Source organism: Liolophura sinensis, unplaced genomic scaffold (genome assembly GCF_032854445.1).
Source record: "Liolophura sinensis isolate JHLJ2023 unplaced genomic scaffold, CUHK_Ljap_v2 scaffold_18, whole genome shotgun sequence".
Taxonomy (NCBI): Eukaryota; Metazoa; Mollusca; class Polyplacophora; order Chitonida; family Chitonidae; genus Liolophura; species Liolophura sinensis.
In genome coordinates this window covers 156,160-166,555 of record NW_027017957.1, presented here as the reverse complement: position 1 = coordinate 166,555, position 10,396 = coordinate 156,160, and the positions used below count along the sequence as shown (strand labels likewise).

General features: G+C 37.6%; 1 long non-coding RNA gene across 1 annotated transcript; it reads right to left on the bottom strand.

Annotated features, from left to right (window-relative positions):
• Positions 1–2,152: 2,152 nt before the first annotated feature.
• Positions 2,153–10,058, bottom strand: LOC135481308 (uncharacterized). The gene is made up of 3 exons (XR_010445989.1): positions 9,942–10,058; positions 8,426–8,530; positions 2,153–2,553 (listed from the first exon to the last, which is right to left on the bottom strand). It is a non-coding gene; the product is annotated as an uncharacterized LOC135481308 (long non-coding RNA).
• Between the last annotated feature and the right edge of the window lie 338 nt (positions 10,059–10,396).

Here is a 10,396-nt window from a genome sequence, read left to right as displayed (position 1 = left end):
TCCTATTAAAACACCTTGGTGTAAAAATAATGAAGTAAAAAGATATAACTGCAATTTATCAGGAGTCACTGTTTTAAAATTACTTAAAATGTTCATTACATTCGATAAACAATAACATATTAACATTGACTCGGCCCCTAAGATAAACAATTTTGGTTAGATTTTGTAGGTAACATATAGCATAAAAATAATCATTGACTGGCATATTTATTTGTATCGTTCAAACACTTTTATACCTTCAATACATCCTATCTGCGAATTTCTTGGAGAAACAGGATTTCAAAACAAATGTCTTCCAGGTCCAGTACCACTGTCTACACAGATACAACCGCAACGACGAGAGCTGTAGTACCAAGTAGCGCTATTTACTCTCATCCTGAACAGAATATGGGAAATTTCAGTCAGCAAAATGGACACAGTCATCTTATGCTTCCTATTTAATATACATTATATACATGATTAAAATGTCTAAAACAGCAAGTGTATGCAACAATTGAGATATTGAGAGCAACAAGTGAGATATGTTGCATTTTGTGACACGTCAAATCCATGTTTATTACTTTGCTATAGCGTTTGTTAAGAAGCTGGCAAGCATTATTCTGGGAGGCTCTCCTCTCAGAAGCTATCCTACTGCGATGACACTTATGGTACTCTAATGACTTTACAAAGACTTATCGGCAGAACATACTACGACTGCGGGCAAGATGGTACCATTCTGCTAGATAGGTGGGCCCTGAATCCCTGCAGAAGGGAGGACATGGGGGGGGGAGGGGGTGGGGGTGTTCCCAGCAGTTATCAAAGGACAAGGCTTAATAAAATTCGGAAAATAAGGAAATGTGATCAAAACGGACGACGTGTTGCACTTTGAGTATCTTGTTTAAAATGGGTAACTCTGCATCCTGGGATAAAGGAATTCTTTTTTTTTAATGCATGTGCCATCCAGTGCAATATACTTTGTGCTTAATATCCTTTTATAGGATAACTCAGGAAAGACGAAATAAAAGCTGAAAAATGTGCAGAAAAATGTTTCCGAGGACAATTGCCTGTTACTTAATAGACATAACTCTAACACATCACATGTTGAAACAAATTCCTTTTTAGCACGCTCCAATTAACAAAACATTGATCAGATGATGCTCCACGCGTTGTCTTTTTTTAATCATACGATTTTGCCGGAAAATGAACTCATCAAATTTTCGGGCAAAATAAGTTAAGTGAAAAAAATAAGAGATTTACAAGCACTGAAGCACATAATAATGGGGTAAATTACATGGGTGTTGTTCTAATCTGTTTTGATGCAGCCTATAATAAATGACTTTTGTTAGGCACAATTACCTCAGTACCACATAACAGTCGACATTTCATTAAATGCTTACGGTTTATAAACGCCGTCTCTTTATGCACACTATAAGGTCGAATTTCGTCAACTTTAGACTAAATAAAAAAACAGGTAATACACATACTATTGAATTTTAATGTCATGTATACACGGAGCCGTAAAGAGAGACATACTAAAATGCTTCTTGAGTTATTACAAAAAGAAGAATTAAATAAAATAGAGATTTATGACGTAAATGCGGAGCAGTACCAAGCCTTAAAGGGGTCTAGCAAAAAATGTTTTCGTTCATGTAAAGAAGAAAATGCCGAGGCATGGTGAGAGATAAATCTCGACTTGTTGGCCAGATACTGAACCTCAATTCAACGTTGTACATGTATCAAAATCGAACAATAGCAGACGCAGTTTTTTACACAAGACATCGACATTAACCAATAAAACATAGGAGCTTTAGGCACGAATGCAACTGGTTTCAAACTTACAACAGATCCTGTACACAAAATTTTGGAAAATCCCACAATATATAGACCAGTTATTTCACTCAACCAAACAACCGATGACGTTTACAGAATTCATCACACATTCAACCTATCAAGCTGGTTTGGTTTGAATTATTGTATGCACAAATTAACATATGAGCTTCATGATTCTTCTCATATTAGTTTTCATGATATGAGCAAATTACTGAAAATCTGGCCCTAGCTCATCCAATCCGAATGAACAAAACTCGCGGTACTCATTAAATATGTAAAACTATGCACGTCTCTCATATAGTAAGGTGCATGCATCACTTTCTCAAGTTCTCAAGTTCCCGTCTTAGTTTTTAAGATATGAGCACACATAAACAGCGATCGCTATATACACGTACACGTACCTCCTCTTTCTAACAATAATTTGTCAGTTCATATCGAGAATGAAAACGATACATGTCACCCACGCAGTGTTGCTAAAATGTGATGTTTTCATAACTGTTAGTACAGTACAGAGATGATGTCTATGCTCGCCTTGGTTTGGGAACAAAGCAGAATACGTGAGATGGTATTCGAAAACGTACTTACCTGTCACAACTGATATCCAGTGGTCAGTCTGGACAATATGTAACACAATTCCGCGATCCCGTTTTGATGGTTGTTGTAGAGAGGGATCGTCGAGGAATACCGAGGTCAGCTTGGGCACCCTGTACTGATGCTTTTGGTTTGAGGAGTGGGCAAGTTGGCCTAAAAATGAAATGGGATTGTTAATAAAAGACATAATTAGACCCGTGTTGGGTACTATAGCGCTGCCATGTATTGTTATATTGGGTTAGGCATTAATCAGAATACTACAGCATGGGAAATAAAGATATAGAGCAGGTCCGACTGTGTGGTAGTTGACAGATTGGCACATGTATAGCCGGTGAAAGCCGACATCTTGTTATTTACAGGTAGAGTTTTATTCTAAGTGTTTATATAAATTATTAGATGGATAGCAGCTTTAACGCACCCTAGGTCATGGTAAAACAACGCTGAAATGTGAGTAATAGCTGGTCACTGTCCACGAGTTACTCAAAACGGTATGTCACTATACCCAATAAACAGTAACATGAACACATTACCAAAGATCATGCCTTAGGAATGCCTAATCGTACAACGCGTAAATTTTAACTATAAAACATAGAACCGAAAAGCATGTGTCCTAACAATAATAACTGATGGGTGCTGTCAAGTTAAAAAAAACCTGACGTAACCCATAATATACGTTTCTGTTAACCAAGGATTTGTTGAATCAGCTAAACACGACGTACATGTACTGTCTTTCTTACCACTGATTGACCGGAGTTAAGCAAAACAATGAGCAAGCTGTGTGAGTAAAATGTATTATTTTCTCTTAAGACCTTTCTCGTAGGAAATGAATAAAACGGCCACAAAGCCGTTTGTTTCCAACGCACGCCTGGACAATACAAGGAATATTAATCGTGTTGAATTTGCTGGTTCAAGTGGAGAGAAAAGTTAAAGATTCTTACAAAAGCCTTTTCCACGTGTGGATAAAGTCAGATAGCAGACATAAACATTATAAAAAATGACAAATACTAAAATCAATATACATTTACAGGCCTTTATTAAAATGTATTCACTATACCAAAATATTGTACGAGATGTCCAGAGCGCCTTCTACACACTCTGTAGTGTATGTCACACACCCCGTGTAACCACTGCTTGTATTGAAGACAGTTCACATTTGCCGCTCTAAGGTTTACTGGTCAAACAAAGGAAACAAAAATTATGAATGCTCACTGATAAGCTGAATGTTAAGAGTTAAAATTATGTGTATACATGTGCAGCACGAATATCATAGGGTGGCAAATCTGAAGGCAATTGGCGTCATCATTTCCCCAAAATTTATATTTGAAAGAAAAGGATTATTGCTTGACAAATTTTTACGAGACCGCAAAGGGTACATAGTTCGATAACTGTGTTCACACAGTGAATTCTTCCAATTTCACATTCCTTGACAAAGAGCCATTAAACAGCAAAGTCGACAGAATAAGAAGTCCAGTTGTTCTAAACGTTCACGCAGGGTTCATGTCTGAAAACTTTGTTATATCCTGGACAGCCGCTAATCATGTTACATGGGCGCGAGCGCGATTAGATATTAATATAACACAAAACAATAGAAGATAACTAGAGCCCAAAGATGGTGAAATAAGTATATTGCTCTTCTTCTATTTTTCTTGTAACTGATGACCAGTTGTCTCCTGGTACAATGCATTGGTCTTCTCCACCCACAAAGGGCCTATCAGTTATTCTGTCTGTAATGGAGGACCCGGTCCCGCCCCATTGGAAGTAATCCAAGGGGTGAAGCAGTGCTACAGATACAGGTAGTGCGGTACTCCCTACTTTTCCAAGAGAGTCTACCGCAGTACACATTTCGCTATTTGGATTCCCCGAAAATCGGAGACACGCATGTGCATACAAGTATAGGCCTATATAGACCTACAGGTACAGAGATTCTTGTAGTTACATATAAGACTACAAGTATATGCATGTACATGTTGAATACACAGAATCACGACTTTCTAGACTAAATTAGAATTATTTAAAATAAATTAATTATTTCAGCTCTTCCTCACGAGAAATGAATCTAAATTACGGTCATAGGCCTACATTTATTTATTACACCTCAAGTTGTAGCCCTAATTGGTTTATTCCAATAACTCACTCACTTACAACTTCACCTTTTCATTTTGTTTAGTTAGCAGGGGTTGTCATATTATTTCATTCTATGGTAACTTGCCTTACGCCTAATTTTACCGGACGAAATATTTCTGTATACATGTACAGCAGCCCTTTTGTTTATAGTATAGCATGAACTCTACCAGTATACTATAAATCTACAGTGTTTCTGAGCATTATCTGTTTTCGTGATCGTTGTATTTCATTACGTTAGCTTCTCTCGTCAGAAATCCCCGATACATGTACACGTTGGAAACTGGACGCTCGATGACACTTAAACACGGCACAAATAACTGACGATCGGTGTAGAAATAAAACCATACTTATCCATATATTAGGATGATTTAAGCCAGTGCAGTGGCAGAACTTGCCGTATACTAACCCAAATGACCATTTTTTAGCCCTAGATATCTCTTCCTTATGGCAAACACCAGAGAATTTCACAAATACAAATATCACAGTAGTCATTACCCACGACTGAAGGTAGTAGTGCATGAGCTTTTGCAGTAACACGTCGTGGAGAGTATGTAATCTCTTACATACCTTTGTCTTTGGGAGCTAGTGTTAAACGTTGTTTTGTAAATGGATCTTGCGATTATCGACTTGGAACGCCCTTTACGGACTACGAATGGTACATGAATGTCGGACATGACGCTTATATCCATGTCTCGGTTGTTTTTATAATGACATCAACCAGTATGTTACATTGGCGACCGGGCAGCTAGATAAGAACATGGCAACAAATTTCTGGTGAATAACAGCCGCTCTCACAGGCTAACTTTGTGACGTTACAACAATGCACAAACAACCTGGCTACAGGAATGACTTTCCCTATGTTTCCCAGATTTGATATGAGCAGTAAACTAACTTCTCAGGCACTCCTATGACACAAGTGGGTAACTAGATTAGGAAACATTCTGCTGGCCAAACATCACAGTGGAAAATTTAATTTTAATCATCAAATGGACACAAAATGTAGACAGGTTCTATAAACACACGCATTAACATCTGCGGAAACTGAAGTGGCAAAATATCGACACAAGGGAGGTTTCAAGTCCTGTCCAGCGAGAGGTGTTGTATGTAATACGTCACTGAAGCGAGTAAAACTTCCACGCGGAGTTTACAGGCTGCGCAAGAGTTAGGACTGCTTGCAAATACTGAAATCCACCAAAAACAGACTAGCTGATTGATAAAATTTCAGATTTATTTTCTCTAAATGGAAAAATGTAGGACTATCAGGTAAAACAATACATTCCTTTTCCTGATTGCTTTTCACCTAAGACGAAAAGTAGAAAAGGAAATAGTCAGGCTAGAAGAACTGGGTATCATTGAGCCAGTGGGCGGCCCAACGCCGTGGATGTCACGTATCCTTGAAACGCGTAAGCCAAAGAATCCGGATGAAATGCGCCAATGTATCGGCATACGTGCACAGTGCAAAGCTATCAAGTGTGAACGTCACATCACACCAACAGTGGATGACATCATGAGTGATTTATATGGCGCAAAAGTGTTCTCATTGCAGGATATAACCTATTTGAACTACATCTCGATTCGAGATACATCACAACCTACTCTACCCATAACTTAGACGATACGAACGCTTTAACTTTGGTGCATCATCTGCAGCAAACACTATGACAATCCAGGCACTGAGAACATGAGCGACGATATCACTGTGTATGAAAAAAATGACCAGTCACATGATGACCAACCCCTTCGAGAAAAGAACTTAACGCTCAACAAAAACAAGCGTGAGTTCAGCAAAACAACTCTCAAATTTTATGGGTACGTTTTCACAGGTGGTGACGTGTTACCGGATCCAAAGAAACCTGAACATTTGTTAATGTATGAGTTATCTAAGACACCATCGACTTTTGTGGAACACTTCCAAGTGGTGACTGTTTTCTGGTGTTCGTTGATGCTTATTCAAGAATTCAAAGAAATTATAAAATCAACTTCAGCCAAAGAAATATTTCCTGTCATGGATAAATTTTGCCATTTAGGAATTGTTAAAATTGATGACAAACCTCACATTCTAGGAAAATAATGCACAAATTTTACAAGCCACCCAGGATTTTATGACCGCAAAATAACCCCTGTATGGCCCCAAGCAAACAAAACTGCAGAACAATCGTTGCAAGCTATTTTTTCTGTATGTTTTAATTTCTATTGTTTATGCACACAGCCCTTGATATGTATATAAGTACGTCAGTGTTAACATGACGATATTTAGCTATTATCTAAAAGAAAGAGAGAGATGTAGTCGCTTCACAGTCCGTCCCGGGCTATTGTGTATCCCAGTTTTATAAGCCCCTGTGAGTTCAGTGAACATCGAATACATGTGCGAACTGTTTCCATGTCTTTGTCTAGTTTAACCCGACACCCATTACACATGGTAATAAAATGGGCCAAGCAGTAATCATCTACGAATTTATGAAATCATTTAGACATTTAAATATTTATACAGCAATTAGAGTCGTACATTTTACTTATTTGTTTTATCTTTTTTATTCCAGGGTTACTCTGAAAAGCAGTTGCATACAAAATATGCAATATGTGTACGGCAAGCACACATCAGTTGTAACAATTTTGCACAGGAACATTAATGTGTTCCTTTCATACTTCAGCTTGATGTACATATACTTTTAATGGGTACCAAACCGTGTGCCTGTGCTACACGCTTTCTTTACACAAATGCATGTGTCAAAACGGCACACCTTTTCTTTCTGAGAGTAGCTGGCACGATTCTAAGCACTCCAACTATATTTCCTTGCAAGAGAACTGTAAACATATTACAAACATAAACTAACATTTCGCATTAACAAGGCGACCAACTGTGTCATCACACTAAGTTTTTGGCTATTTTGTCTAAAAACACTCTAAAACTTCTTCATATTGCCTATACTTTTTAGATGAAATAAACCGTGGCCAAGAAAATACCTGGCGACAATGTGATAAACTCGCTTATCTATGTAAGTTTGTTAGATAGGACTTTGTTCTCTTCACATTCTACCAATGAGTGAATCTCATTAACAGTAATATTTTGCTCCAAAAACCTTGTGACGTTGACTGAAGTAGTCAAACAGCAAACATGATCTAAGAAACGATACAGCTCGAGATATATAAACTGTAGATGTAGAAGACAATTTGGTATATTGTTAATCTAAGAAAACTATCCCTTTGTTGTCGTAAATTGGGCGTGACACGAAACATTTGTTGTCTTTGTACACATGCAGGTTCAGGTTAGATGTACCGTCTGGAAAGTCTGTTATTTACTATAAATTCTGCAATGATGGATATATATCTTTAACAGCCTTATACGGGTTGTTTAAAGCCAGCAGATCATGAAAATGTGGCCTAGTGAAAGGCACACACAGACCCTAAAGGTGGAGACAACATACAAGTTACATACTGTTCAGATAAAGGAGTGCGAAAAGTTAGTCGTAAATGTGATTTTTATCTTTAACAGACTTAAACGTGTTGCTTAAATCCAGCAGATCATAAATATGTGGCCTGGTGAATGGCCCAGGCTGCCTTAGAGGTGGCGACAACATAAAAATTACATACTGTTCAGATTTAAGAGTGCAAAAAAAATTAGTCGTAAATGTGATCTTCAATATTTTTTTCGATTTTTCTTTAAAGACAAAAAGACCCTTGAAAAAACTTTCTTTGGTAGGTATTTGTGACGTCCTTTTAAGCACAATAATATGTCCTTACATCTACGTGCATAGAAATATACAACACTGTGTCAGAATTTTTTTCGCGACCCGCCACCGGCTTCCAAAAAATGGAATTGGCCAAAGAAACAATATGTTCAAAACCCAATATTTAGCCATAAACAATTAGAGTTAATCACGAGATACAAAGGAATACTTACACTGAGCTTCTGTTTTCGCCAGGAAAAGAACGTACTCGGTAAGGATTACTGACAGACATTGGCCCCATGCTCTCAGGACAGCCATACTATCTGGTCTTAAAAACCCTTTGAACAATGAAAACAGAGGAAACAGGCTTTAAAAGAGGAAACAAAAAACGATGCCAAACCAGATGAAGTACCGTGAAAATTTATTTGCCAGCATGGTCTTTGATATATCTTTTAAGAGAAAAAGCTACTTGAAAATATTTTTGTATGGTGTGTATTTAAGATCATTTCTTAGTACTCGGTAAGGATTAATGGCAGACATTGGCCCCATGCTCTCAGGACAGCCATACTATCTGGCCTTAAAAACCCTTTGAACAATGAAAACAGAGGAAACAGGCTTTAAAAGAGGAAACAAAAAATGATGCCAAACCAGATGAAGTACCGTGAAAACTTATTTGCCAGCATGGTCTTTAATATATCTTTTAAGAGAAAAAGCTACTTGAAAATATTTTTGTATGGTGTGTATGTATTTAATATCATTTCTTGGTATATCTCATATTTGATTGTAAATTTTTGTTTACATTCAAATACATGCACAATTTTATCGGGATTATGATAATGTTTATGAATGTGATCAAATCCAGGTAGAACATAATTGTTAACAGATTCTAGTGCAAACGTACTTAGTAAATATATGATGCATCCCCACTGCTAACGTTATTACGCGAAGACAATATATACCAAAAGGTGTTCCCAAATACCAACCATACAATTATGTTTTCAAGTGTCTCTACGTGAGTGAAGTTATACTGCGGTTCGCAGTTAGCAACTAGCTATTCAACGGGGACAAGCGGGATATCACGTCATGCCAAAAATTCCTATTTGTGACACTAGGGGGCGCTTCTGTGAATAGCAGCCTGGACCATATCCCCATAAATACTGCGCCTACAGGCATCATACTTGGTACATTAATGACACTTAATGCGGGATATCACGTCATGCCAAAAACTCCTATTTATGACACTAGGGGGCGCTTCTGTTGACAGCAGTCTGAATAGCAGTCTGACCAATATCTGCATAAATACTGCATCTACCGGCATCATACTTTGTACATTAATAACACTTAATGCGGGCTATCACGTCGTGCCAATGATTCCCAATTCTGACACAAGGGGGGCACTTCTGTGAATAGCAGCCTGAATAGCAATCTGGCCGATATCTCCATAAATACTGCACACTGTCTCTATCTCTTAACAGAAAATTCGAAAAGATATTGGTATAATAAGTATAGGTACATCACATTCACAACTAACTTTTCACATTAACAAGGCGACCAACTGTGTCATCACACTAAGTTTTTGGCTATTTTGTCTAAAAACACTCTAAAACTTCTTCATATTGCCTATACTTTTTAGATGAAATAAACCGTGGCCAAGCAAATACATGGCGACACTGTGATAAATACTGTTATCCATGTAAGTTTGTCAGATAGGCTTTTGTTCTCTTCACATTCTACAAATGTAATACTCACATCAGTATTCACCATTGACTGATACAAAACAGTCCTTGGGTTATCCAAGACGATGTAATGTTCACTTGAAAATCTCCCATGCTCAGTCCATCAACATGAAACTGATAATCAGACGAGTGTACGAAAAGGTAAATTGAAAGGACATGCGCGTACCACATACACTTCCGCTCGCTATAGAAGGCAATTATGTTATATTTTGTTACGTAGAGATTGAAAGCTTAAATGAAATTAGTGCAAAATAGAATACAGCAGCTGGTCATAAATGCCAGATTTGTCTTCCCGCACGCTTTTCTGTGAAATAATGTTACATGAAAAATCTACGGGAAAATCTGCGAAAATTTTAAAATACTTGAAGGTTTAAGGAATTACTTCCCTTAAAAATGACTGACTTTCTCTCCTGGAGGCATATCGTAGGAGGATGTGTGTAGTTCTCTTCCTGAGGTGTTGATGCTGAC